The sequence below is a fragment of the Rissa tridactyla genome, chromosome 7 (assembly GCF_028500815.1).
Source record: "Rissa tridactyla isolate bRisTri1 chromosome 7, bRisTri1.patW.cur.20221130, whole genome shotgun sequence".
Classification (NCBI taxonomy): Eukaryota; Metazoa; Chordata; class Aves; order Charadriiformes; family Laridae; genus Rissa; species Rissa tridactyla.
The window spans coordinates 18,837,433-18,850,832 of NC_071472.1; the positions used below are offsets into that span (position 1 = coordinate 18,837,433).

The 13,400-nt window shown below is 43.1% G+C and overlaps 1 protein-coding gene across 1 annotated transcript in view; it reads right to left on the reverse strand.

Moving 5' to 3' along the window:
* The window catches only part of ITGB6 (integrin subunit beta 6), a 66,761-nt gene that overhangs the window by 43,898 nt on the left and 9,463 nt on the right, over window positions 1–13,400 (reverse strand). Inside the window, exons 2-3 of the mRNA XM_054207714.1 lie at window positions 9,051–9,221; window positions 8,133–8,361 (exon numbers count right to left, since the gene is read on the reverse strand). The gene's annotated coding sequence lies outside the window, so the exon portion shown is untranslated. The remainder of the gene's footprint in view (window positions 1–8,132; window positions 8,362–9,050; window positions 9,222–13,400) is intronic.

Sequence of the window (13,400 nt, forward strand, 5' to 3'; positions counted from 1 at the left end):
CTTTGGTTGGACATTTAGCCCACAGAATCACCATAATTTTAAACCAATATTTTAAAAAATTAATTCTTAACATTTTGTAGCATGTTAATATGTCACAGGAGGCCATAGAGTCATGCTTACTATCTGAACCGATAAATTAACAGAAATTTCAAAAAATACTATTGCCACGGTAGTACAAAGCACAGCACTGCAAAGGATCTCATAGGTACTGAAGACGTGTCCTTTCACATTACACAACCGTGTTAATAAACTTATGAAAAATCCATCATAAGACTACTCAGACTGTTTAACTCCGTGGCAGAGAGGCAAACAGAAAGTGGCTCTACTCACCTGTACAGTATATGCAAGAACTAGGTGAGTTCTGTGTTATCCAATTTGCAAGCAAATAAGTTCCATTTTACTGTGATAGCCTCACCTACAGCGGTTTGTTCCTGTCACTCTTACTAGAAGACTGTTCGAGACTTCACTCTTCGCATGGCTGAAAACCGCCTCAGCTCCAGCCTGGATGAACTAACTTTCAATTTATATCCATTTGTTTTAATGACAACATTGTCTGGTAACTTAAATAACTTCTTTCCTTTCCTAGTATTTGCCCTGCCCTTCTTTCCCCTCCCCTTCATGTAGTATTTATAGACAGCAATTGTACATCCCTCGTTCTTTGTTTTGTCCAGTGCTACTTCTCTGCGCTTCTTTCAATGCTCCTTCCTAATTATGGGTGACAGCCTGTTCACAGTACTCCAGAAGAGCTTTGAACAGTGCCTCCCACGACCATGTCTCTGCTTATGTATCCTTCCTTAAGTCTCCTGCATCATATTCAAGGCGGACCATTTGTGCCTTTCCCATGGCCCCATCCCAGCTCTCTCAGCATCCTCCTACGACTGACCAAGATATTATGGTCTTTCTCTTGCCCAACTGATAAGCCACGATTTATAAGAGAAATTGTTCCCACCACAGTTTATGTATGATGTCGCACTTGGGCTGTTAAATTCTACCCCACACCTCCAGCTCTCAAGTGCCCCCAGAATGCATATAGAACTGTATGGATATTTTTCTCATCTGACCATGCCGCTTCTAGCAGCAATGAAAGTATTAATACCTTCAGAGAGTAGCTGAAACCATGATGCTTGAAAAACTCTACCCAAACTTTAGGTAGCCCAATAATTCCCTTTCCAGAGCAGATGGGATCATACATAAATTTTCTCAGCCCAAATCCATTGTATTAAACATTTATTGCTTTCATTCTATTTTCTCTATTTTGTCTCCACACCCTTATTTATTCTTTCAGGCAAAAATGTGTAAAAGACTTCCATATTACTAAGGTCAGATTAACGAAGCTGTAGAAGTGAGGTCACTTTTTCTTCTGCTCTTCTCTCTCCTTTGTTTTGACAGCTCTTTTAAGAGACGCTTGCTCCTGTACTTGAAATTTAATTTGCTCGTTCTTTCAGCATTTTAGGATGGATAACAGACATCATTCCACTATGGGCCTACTATACTCTGGATTTACTTTTCAAGTTTGTAAATGTTAGCTTTTATTTCTACAGATCCTTCCCATCCTGATTCTATTTTTCTCCATGATCTATACCATCCCCGTCACAGAAAAGAAGAAAAATAATTTATTTGGTTTGGACAGTATCTACACAATCTTTAAGGTCTAACCCTTGCCAGACCCTCTTTTATTTGTGTGGTAAAATAAACTTTTGGTCTTTCTAATTTTGTTTACCGATGGTAAGTCTATAAACTTGACAAATCTGACTGCACTCTCTGCTTCTTGGTTCCCAAGACGCTGTTTTCGATGATCATCTCGTGTGGTGGGATTTCATTCCCCTATGACTTTCACTCTCTTTGTTCATTCCAAAAAACTTCTTTTTGAAAGATTTATTCATTCAATAAGGTGCTAAAACCCTCCACTCTCTACTTACAGTGCAAAGTGCAGATTTTAAAGATATGATTTAAATTAAAGAAATTCTAATACTCTGATTTGGAACCTTCATCCACTTGACATCGCTAACTAGTTTCTTTAAGTACAACACTTCAGAAAGACAAATTTTGAGAAACCAACAGGCCTATTCTTGTCTATTCTTTCACTTATTTTCAATTTAATCAAGTTAGGATAACTTTAGCTAGGTTATTTTCTACAACCAGCTGCTCTATGTCATCACTACCTAACAAAGACCACCTAGAATAGCATCATGGTAGTCCAGTGACTGCTTAGTGATGAAATCTGCCAGCTATTACACCCTGGAATAACTGGCTCTACCGTTATCAGCAACATTTGCTTTATACTCTATTTCTGAGCAGTTAAAATCTCTTGCAATGAGAAAATGCTTGGAAGTTTCTCTTTCATGCTTGTAGTCATCTGTGTTAGATATATGTGTAACAGTTCTTTAACGATCCTTCAGAAGACCTTTATTTTGACAAATTCCACTCTGCCCGTGCCACCTCTCTCTGCCTCTGTATTACTGAGTGATGCCTCTCTACCTCTGTTTTTGTTTCTAGTTTTCTTAACAGTATACACATTGGTTTAAGTGCATTTGAGTCAGAGATTACCCATCCACCATATGCGGTATTCTTGGGGGGTTTGGGGTCATTCTGGGTGCTGCAGTTCTAGTCTACGTCTGTTTGCACATGATTTTTGTACACAAACATCTCAGCTCGTGTTCTATGATAATGTGCATTTTTTTTTTAATTACATTGTTTACATCCCTTTTATTCCTGACATCCAGGCCATCCATGTCAATTCCCACCCGTGTCAGTACGGATTTTTTCCTGTCCATTTTGCTCCCATCTGATCTTTCTTTCTCCCCTATATATTCACCACTTTCTGCTTTTCAGAACTAGGTGTGGAGGTTACTTACAAGTGACCTCCAACCTTCTCTCCATCCTAGCTTACAATCCTTTTACTGATTGTACCGATACATAAATATATATTGTTATAATGTATTGTTTTGTAGTATGCTACATGATGCAAACATATTACACTATACTGACATCAACTCTAGCAATCTCGTTTCCAGAAAATTAATACCACGTTTGCTCCAATGGAATTCATCTAGTTTGCGTGAAAAAATCCTCTTTCTTCTCAAAAGTTAAACGCCTCACAGCACTCCTCATAACATCAATTCTTAAGACATCTGCTGCTCTTTATTGTCTTGCATGCTTTAACACACCCTCTTCAGGAATGAAACATTGCAGCGGGAGCTTTTCCTTCAGGACAAACCTACTCACACAGATTTCCCCTGGTTTGTGCTCCCTCCTTCAGTCTTTTATCCTACAACGTGAGCTGGTACAAAGCTATATTTCATCCCAGAGATGACTGCATTGCCACAGATGTTAAAATGGCTTCTGTTTTATAAATGGAATAAATAATAAAACTACACACACATACTGTGTGTGCATCTGCCTGGAATACAATCATTTTAACTTGAAACTACGCTGCACTAGTACTGCTGACTTTACATTTATGGGGCAGTTTTAAAATAGCTTCAGTCAAAATAAATGTAGTTTGGAATGAAAGAGATAAAGTGAAAGCCTGAATATACTTTTGAACTTGAGTAACTACGTGAGATGTCTCACCAGTTCTCCTGAAGATATTTTAGTCATTGGGAGTTAATCATTACCTGAAACTATGTTAAAAAACCATTCAAAGCCTGTCTACAATACAGCGTTGCGTTACGGAAGAAATGCAGACATTGAGTCATAGCCGTCAGCTCTTTATTATATTTCAGTCAGTTATGATGTGATTCTTTCCAACATTATTCTTGCTTCTGATTTACAGTAAGATACTGATCTGGTGGACGAGACTCTCTCAATTAGGGCAAGACCCTGCCCTTCCTAATCAGGAGAGACGTTCGAGCGTCTAACTACCATAAGGTCACTACAAAATTTAAAAACTGTGTGAAAAATATATATAAGGGTGAAGACGTTAACGTGTTAATGTTAATTTGGAAGAGGCATCTGAATGCCCTTTTACATCAGAGAATGACAGCTGTGCTCTGCAATGTCTGCAAGCCACGGGAGAAATCAAGGGAGAATTCAAGCAGGTCAAACACTGGTGCTACGGCTGTCCCGGGGACACCCCCAAGCCGTGAAAGTGGCTTTAAGCAAACCTCCAGGGATCAGCAAGCGCGGGGCTTGGGCTAACACACAGTAGGTGTCTCACCTACTGTGACTGAATTCAGTAGACTGAATTTGCTGATAATGTCTTGTGGAAAGTACGTATTTATCATGTTCTCATTATGTCAGCATTTTCTGCCTCATTTTGTGGAAGTTGATCAATATTTATGGTTTTAAACATATACAAAAGCAAAGAAAACCAACACAGTTATTTATTCACACTGTGATGACACACAAAGCTACCCACAATGCCTGCACAGTTACATTACTGATAAAGATGCTCATCTTTACTAGGTCTCTTTCATCATCAGTTTGCTCACCCGGACTAATACAGCCTTTTTTTCCTTCATCCTGAACTGATATCTGTGCTCTCAGGTGTTACCATCTGATTCACCCTTACCACTTTTATAGGAGTATTTTTCTTTTCTTCCCCTGCTGCTTCAAAAACCCCTCTCTTAGGTTTATTTGCTATGCTTGTGTGTTGAGCAATGATAAGTTTGATTTAGCTTGTGCTTCTGAACTTACATATTAATGAATCTTTCAAGACTTGGCCTTTTGCTTACGTTCTTCTAAGTTCACAGTCTTCATAGTATATTGTTTTCTTTATGATCCTGGTACTGTGCTGCTTCTGTTGTTATAGCGATGCTTGAGGAAGATTGTTTCTTGGAACAAATTGCTCCTCTCTTGCAACCAGAACCGGTCCAGGCTCAGGGTCAGACAGAGCATCACAACCTCCAACCTGGGCAGCCTTCCTGGCTGAAGAAATTCCTTAGTGCAGCTCTCGTGGGATAAATCTGACAATCTCTTTCTGTTTGTAGTGTCTATTAATACTCTGAATAACAGCACAGGCATCCCAGAGCCCTTGATCTGATTCTACAAGGACAGCAGGTAAATATTGCCAGAAAAATAACAGTCCAGTGTCGGGAACAGGGGATTTCCAAATCCGCGCCTGAAAGCCTGGGTGGAGGACAGCCAAGCACAGGAGGTGTGGAAGCCAGGAAAAGGTCAGAGAGGGAGCAAAGCTTGCTGAAGTTGATTTTAAACAACCATTTGAGGTACTGGCTGTGGTTTTAATACCCATTGCCAGTGGATGAGAGGAACTGCTGCTAGCGCGGGAACAAAGCAGGCCAGAAGCATCTTCTGGTGATAAGGATCATCATTACAACTAGGTTTTCTGCCCTGGAGAGAGACGGCAGCATTTGCAGTACTACCCTCTAGACTGTTCTGCTGAGGGAGGAAAAAAAACTATCTCTATGTGACCTTCATAAGACACCTCTGCAGACACAGCCGGGAGACTTTATCACACGAGTGCGGTCCCTAGGGGTAGTCTGGCAGGGCCTCATCTCAGGAGCAGCTAGTGCTAAATGACACCTCCCTTTGGTCAGGCTCTACCTCCCCGCTGACAGGCCTGCGGATGGCCAAGTATTGCCTTCTCCCAGCCTTCAGGCTCCCTGGGTGCCAGCCATGGGAACCAAACCCTAAAGGAGAAACCTGGCCCCAGGTTTTCACCTCTGTACCCCCGAGAAAAGGGCGAGAACCGCTGCAAGAGCGGGGCTGCTCCAGCTCTGCCGCTCTGCTCAACTCGGCCCAGCTGCTTCGGTTGTTCCTGGAAGAAAGTGCTGAGCGAGTGTGCAGGGGAAATCTGATGCATTAATTTGTATTTTCTTACATATAGGATAGCAGAAAACAAGTCAGATGAGAGTTTTCGATACCATTGAGATGCTGACCAGGTCACAGAAGTTTGATTTAAGAAGCATATTCCTGTCTTCCTAAACTTTCAAAAGGAAAGGTTGCTAATGACAGGACAGGCATCTTATGAATTTCCCCAAGCCCCTTCACTCTCAACAGATAGTGTGAATGTTTTAATTAGAGCTGTGACAGAGAAGTAGATCAGGACTACTGTATCATTTTCTTTTCATGCCATGCTTCAGCAAGCTGACACAGATTGCTAGGTCGATGAGATTTATCAATATTAGAAGACACACTCTGTGTCAGGCCGAATACGTTAAAGGCTGATGTTAAATTTTAACATAGGTCATGAATCACTCAGACTTACTCAGCTATCCAGAATTAATACAAAAAGTATGAGTAACAAGGATGTTTTGTTTTGGTTTTATATAAGCAGGAGGATGAGGCACCTGAACGGAGGTTCATACGAGACAGCAACTTTAACTCTGCTCATGCAGAAATGGTTCAGACGTTTAGATCACGACGCAGAAAAATCTACATTTGTATTTTGCTGAAGACCTCACCTTAGCTTTCAGACAACTAAAATTTTGACAACTTGATTTGGGGGGAGCCTGTTAAGATCACCAAGTCTGGTAAAAAAGAAAACCATGTATGCAAAAAAGCCTCCATGACCTTTTATCCACCACATGTCCCAAAGAGAGAACAGGTAATATTCAAATTGAATGCTACTTTACTCAGTTCTTCTCTTTTTGACCATTTATTGATATTGTTAGTTAAGGTTTGTTACAAAGGTGTTCAACTGTGAAATTAATTTGGGTCGGATCTCAACCACACAACTCAGTCGCTGAAGTGACTTACTGCATTGAGTAGTTCTTGAGTTCACGGGCACTAATGAGGACCGTATGCCCTACAAATTGTAATAAGTATTTACATGATCTTACATACTTTGGACAATATGTTATCATGATTCATCATTCTTTATTGTTGCCAATTTTGTTTCCTTTAAGCTCACCTCTGTCTAGACTAACACACAACTCATTATAAACACAAGCTTAATCATATCTAGACTTGCAAGCGCAGCTGGGCAAATAGGTGATGTTCTCTAATACTCCCCATCAGATTAACAGTTTCCCTTTCTAATTCAGTAGTATGGAAATATTTTCTTCTCAGAAAAAGAGCTTTATTTTTTTTTCTTCTTATTGTAGGATATGCGTTGATGAAGTATCTGAGGATGACGTTCACTGCGGACTATTTTTAACAGTACTTGCTGCAATAAGATTACTCATTCACTTACTGCAAATTTTTGGTGAGCCTGTGGTACCTCAGAACCTGCGTCTGTCACTGAGGACAGCACAGAAGCACTTGCAGAGCTCTGCAGCTCTGCTGGAAAGAAGAGGCCCCTTTTTTTTGGCATCCTGAATAGCAGTAGCTCTACAGTGAAAGACCATTGTTCAAAAATGGCACAATCACCAGAGATGGTGGCACAGCACAAGAAGAGCTGAGAGCATTGCAACCAGAGACGCAAGTAACAGGTCTATTCATAGCAGCGCTCTTCCCCAGGGGATGGCGTCTTGCGAGTGACTTCATTAACTGCTGACAGCAGACAGACTGCGCCGCGCTGGGAGCGAAAGGGAAACACTCATCAGATGGCCCCAGCCACAACTGAGGAAATGCACAGAAGAGATAACTGGCAAGTGCAGTGCTTTCCGCGCCGTTCAGAAGAAGTCAGTTAGGCACATCCCTAAATTTAACGCTCTATTCGTTTCCTTTGGGTACAGCGATCTTCTTGTGTACAGAACCGCTGCTGGCACAAAGGGCGCTGCTGTCAATTCAAGGCGCTCCTGGGAACTTCCCAGGCTGTGGAAGGTGGGGCTTGATCCAGATCGGTTACTAATTGTAAGGAAAAACCCCAAATATCTTGGCATTTGTTACTTTTAGCAGTCAGGAGAAGACACCTACCCAAACCTCGTTAGCTGTCATTCAGTGCTGTGCCGTGTTTGACCTCTCGCAGTGCATACAATAAGACGTCCCGCGCACCGTGGCCAGCAGGACGCGTGCTCTCTGTGGTGTTTCCAGCACATTTACTCACAGAAATGCTGTCAGGCAGCCCAGACAACCTATAGCCTTAGAAGCAGGGATCTGTGCTACCTCCACAAGCTTAAAAACATCCATCCCTACCAAACCAGCCTGTGGTGCCTGCAGGTGCTCTCCACACTTAAAAGATCATACCAACAGCTAAACAGCCGATAGCTGAAATAAATACAAGATTTTCTACACACAATTACTTCCTACTTTGCTCCACAAACATACAGAAAAACACGTTGCCTTACCTGCCGTTCTCCAGTACACTTGAGCATTTTTTGGGTGCAGAGCAGACTCCTTGGCATCGCAGCCGTCCTTGCGCCGCAGCTCAGCTTTTTGCTGGATCACGGGCGGCTTCTCTTTCTCCGCATGGCAGCTGCCTTGCTCCTTGCCAGCCTCCTTTTTTTAAAAGCACACCACCGCCCTGCTCCTTCTAACTTCAGTTTTCTCTGCGAATTCTCCAGGCTCACCAGGTGTCTGCGTTTCCAACATCAATACTTTGATTATTGTCTTTCTTTAGCAGGTTTTCTACTTCCCAAAGCCTATCTCCTCTGGGAAGTTTAAAGAAAACTGGACTAAAATGCCATTAGTCAAAAGTCCTATTCTTCCCAGAGGAAACACTATTAGTCCTTCATAAGCAAGCAGGCTATTTATAGGAATGGTGACAGTGTGTCTAAACCCACAGTACAATGAGCAGTCCACACGAGACATGATGATAGAGGCTGTTCATAAAATCAAGAACTGAAATTCATGTGTTGTACGTCACTAGTGATTTAAGCAAGCGCTTTCTTTTCTCACTCCAGAGGGAAGAAATAACAGCCCTCTTAGCACAGGGATGCATGTCGCTGGAGTAAGTAATCCACTATTTAAAAGAGTAATGCTGGAGCTACTCATATTTTTTAGAAGTTTTATATGTCTTATAATCCTAAACCGCTCTCTTTCTGCAATGCAGCGCTTCCACCTCCCACACACTTGCTTTTTGCCCAGGTCACACACATTTTCTGAAGGTGTTTCTTCCCCATGAACTACATTGCAGGTTCATCTTACTAGACATAAGATTAGGTCCTTTGAGCTGAGTAGCAGAATACAATTAGTCTGGGATAAACAACAGATGAATCCCAGACAAGCCCCAGCCCAAACCAGAAATAGCAGGGAGGCAGAATTACCTTCAGGTATGAGCAAGGAAGCATCAGTCCCAGCTGGGTTGCAAATCAGATCAGCAAACAGCTGTAACAGTCTCTTTGAAGGTAGTAAGTGGGAAGTTGAGCATAAAGAACAAAAGCATCCCAGTGTATACATCATTTCCCTGGGCAAGAGACGAAGAGCTGGGGGAAGCACTGTAAGGAAAGGGAAAGCACACAGAAAGCAGGCAGGGATGAGATGAGGGTCTAATGTAGGGTTAGGGAAGCAATTAGCGAAGGATTGGAAAAAATGGAGAAGAGGCAGGGAAAGGACATTACTTGGAGCAGGGCTAGGACTTATGGTGCCCAGGGCACCCTGTGGTGGCACGGCAGGGTCAGCAGCCCACTGACCACTTCCCCATGGCCAGACTGCCCTGCTACAGGGACAGAGGAGCCCAATGCAGACCCCATGGGCCTCAGTCCCAGCTGGGGACCCCTCACCACCAGTACTGCCACTTTCCCTCTGCCTACAGTAATAAACAAAGCAGCCACTCCATCCCTGCAAGACCCAAGCAGGAAGATCCACTCCTCCTCTCATCATGTCCACCTGTCCCTCCCTGGGGCACAGCCCTTCGGGCTGGTGCAAACAGGTGGGGAGGCAACGGGGCTCCACGCCGATTCTCCCTGTGCTGCAAGCGCGTGGGACGTGGGGCTGCAGCATAAACACCCTGCATCGTCCTCTCCCCCGCCATGCCTTCAAAGAAATGGGAACCCTCAGCAAACTTCACTCACCTTGTGCCTGCAGGTGGCTCCCACCAGCAAGCTGGTGGCACTGCTCCCGCGGCAGCTGCAGGGTCCCCTCAGAGGGTGGGTGACGTGGGGTGCTGCAGGGAACGCCTGCAAAGCTCTGCCCCACTCGGTGTGTCCCTCTCCTCAGATGGGACCAGCTGTGCTGTAATGCCATGCTCAGACAGGACCATGCCTGGTGAGCAGACCTCAGGGAGGTACACTGTGGTGACCTCTGCAGGTTACTTCTTTAAATGTCAGTGTCACCCACACCTGTGTCTGCTTTTTGACAGAAAGTTGCCTTGGGCCTGAGATGGCTCTGCATTCCTTCCAGCCTGTGCTGGGGTGTGAAAGGACAGTGGTGGAAGGCAATTTCCTCTGAGAGCATCCAAGGCGGTGCTTCAGGGGGGAGGGAGAAAGGAAACAAACAACAAGCAGAAGAGCTGGGCACGGACCCAAAGTGGAATTGATAGGGGAGGCAGTAAGGTCAGGGTAGTAGTAGGTTGTACTGTCAAAAAGTCCCTTAGAATTGGATGGAAAAACTAGCAGAAGACAAATTTTGCTCCGAAGGAACAGTAACACTCGTTGCCCTCTGTAAACCCACATCATGGCTTTTCATTGATATATCCATGGAAGCTAATTAGGGCCTAAAGTTGTAAATTGGCAGTTGATTGGGAGGCCAGAAGTGCCTGGGGAACATGGATGTGGACATAGAAGAACATGGAAGGACACAGCGGGAAAGCCCACCATGTTCCTCCAGCCAGGAGCCGCATGAGGTGGGAGGCACCTCCCTGCTCTCCCCCGTTTCTGGCTGTCAGGGGCAGTTAGTCAGATACAGTGAGTCATAAATCGCTCTGGCGAGCCGTGTCCGGAGCACGGGATCACCAAGCAGCGTGCCCACAATGTGCTGAAAGCACGATCTGATGGCGGCAGTCAGGGAACGCAAGGCCAGGGGATACTGAGCCGCCCCACAGGTGGTGGGTGAGACCCAGCCTGTCGGAAGGAGCAGAGACGTCCCCTGACTTCCCACAAACCCAGCAGCCCAGCTCCATGCAACCACTGCTGATATGCATTTATAGGTATTTATATAATACAAACCATAAAGACCATTTTCCTCAGCTTTCACCATCAATGTGGTGCTAGGACTGTGACACATTAGCGAATTCTATCAGGTGCCCTTGAGAATGGAATTTAAATGTCTACAGAATTACTTTCTAATAATAATCGGCAATAAACTTCTCTACTGCACTTCTGGGCCATGGTCAGTACAGTGGAAAAACACAATATATCATTATGGTAATTTTAGCATAAAAGTACTGTTAATTTGTCAAAAGGTATTGGACCAAAAACCTGTAGATACCAGGTAATTTATAAGACCTGAGAGGTTTCTTTGCTTGTTTTCAGGATTTTTATTTACTTAAATAAGTGTAGTCTCTTCCTAAGTGCAGCTTGCCAAATCCTCCTTTCAGTAGAGTGTTTCTAGCTACATTTTTCATGCATTATTCATTGACTTTATTTTTTAACCTGGAGGCTCAAGGAGGACAGGTATGCAAACTCTGACCAGCTAGGATGGTCACGGTCATGTCATGATGGTCATGGACACATGCTGGGGAGGACAGAATATCCACATTTCTCATTAGTTTTCATACGGGGCCCGAACACGTGCAACTCAGGTCGACAGTACATTGTTGTGGCAGTTACCTTTTGTGCACCAATTTAATACAGATGTTGCTGCAAATGATAACTGCGGGCTTTACTTGTCCCTCGGGTGGCATCTGCTGTCCCTTTTTGGAGGAAACGTTACACAGACAATCAAGTGAGCCGAATTTAGACTTTGATATCCAGACTCGCCACCTAATAGGTGGGACTGAGTCGAGATTAAGAAAGCAACGGACATTAACAGAATTAGTGTGATTAACGGCTCTGGGGAAAATAATTTTTAAAGCTGTCTCACTAGCAGTACCTGAAAATGCATTTAAGGTTTTTTTGGAATGATACACAAAATTCCCATGAAAAGAGAAAGACTGAGTGCTTCCAACAGAGATGGTTGGATTTTGCCTTTGTTTCCTGGACAAAAATATTGCTGATAACTAGGACAGTTTGTCCTTTGATATGTACCCCAGGGAAAAAGATTACCCAAGTTGTCTTACCACCTTTTTTCTTTTTTTTTTTCTTTTTACAGGCATAGAATTAAAATATTAATTTCCTTCTTAAATAAAGATCTGAGGCTAGATTCATCTCATATATAATTCTGTAACTTCTGATTGTGCTGATAGATTATGTTTTTTCAGCAATCCATAAGGATCAAGAGTCATGGAAAATTTGAAGGGAAAGAGGATGTTTGTTAAACACAACTACATGTGCACTAATGCACAAACAATAGGTAAGGCCAGAAAATACTTTTCCTCTGATATAATGCAGCCTCCTCCCACCCCCTGAAATTCACTGCTTTTCGTTAGAGCAAACTTTTATTGGCAATATACGTTCCCCTGAACTAGGTAAAGCTCGCAGCTGCAAGAACAACGGGAGTAAACCAGATCTAATATTGCAATGAATAAATTACTTGTAAAATTATTTTTGACAAGTTCAATGAGATTAAACATTGTCACCGTTTATGACAGTCCACCTCACTGGCCGTATTCAGTTTGCCTAGATACAGCCCTGAGAGCACAACCTGGCATAAAACGTCTAGATACAGAAGCCCAACAAACTCCTATGTATAACTCTGCTATGCAAAATTAAGTAATAGAAGTACCTGAATATTTTATGGGACAAATTCTGCTGATGTATATTTATTCAAGATAAAACTTACGACTAGAAATCTCAGGTCTGTGTTCTTGAAGATATTTACTTAATCTGTGGCTAAGACCTTGGGTCAAACTAGTACTAAATTCTTGTATTGCTTTAGATCATGATGGGCAGATATTGCCTATACTTGATTTGTAGATATAAAAGGCGCTGGAGGTGGTGGTGGAAGCCGTTTGTGTGTTAATGCTTCTATTACACTACTACCTCAATCAGAAACAGAACTTTGTCGTTGAAATTGCACAACTATCATTAGATACAACTCATACCCAGAAACTCAACACAGGTGAATTAATTCCGCGGCGACAGAGGTAAATTTTTGGCGTGCGTCCCACGCACAGAAGTTGCTACAAAGGGGGCATGGCAATGGCGACAGACTCCAAGTGTGATGGAGTCTGTAAGTAAACAGCAGCACAAGAGAGTATGGGCTGAGGAGGGGCTTCTCGATGCTACAGGAGTGACCGAGCTTCGCTCCTGCTCTTTGGCAAGGGGACTAGCAAGCTCTGTGCCGGGGAGAACGGCAGGCACCCTGCGGGCTCTGCCCCAGACCAAGTACAGCGTCAAAAATCACTATACAGAACAGGATCTAGTATTAAATATATGTAGCTTTATTTTATCAGTCATAAGCCTGAATGGAGTGAAATGTAATGCAGCGTTAATAGTCTCAAAGTACTAATAAGGAAAATTTAGATCGGTCAAACTATACTTTTCATAACTATTAAAAGAGTGAACTATTCACTTCGTTCATGCAGTGAAGGATTACAGGTGTTGTGAGGGACTGAATTCTTAGCAGACATCACAGAT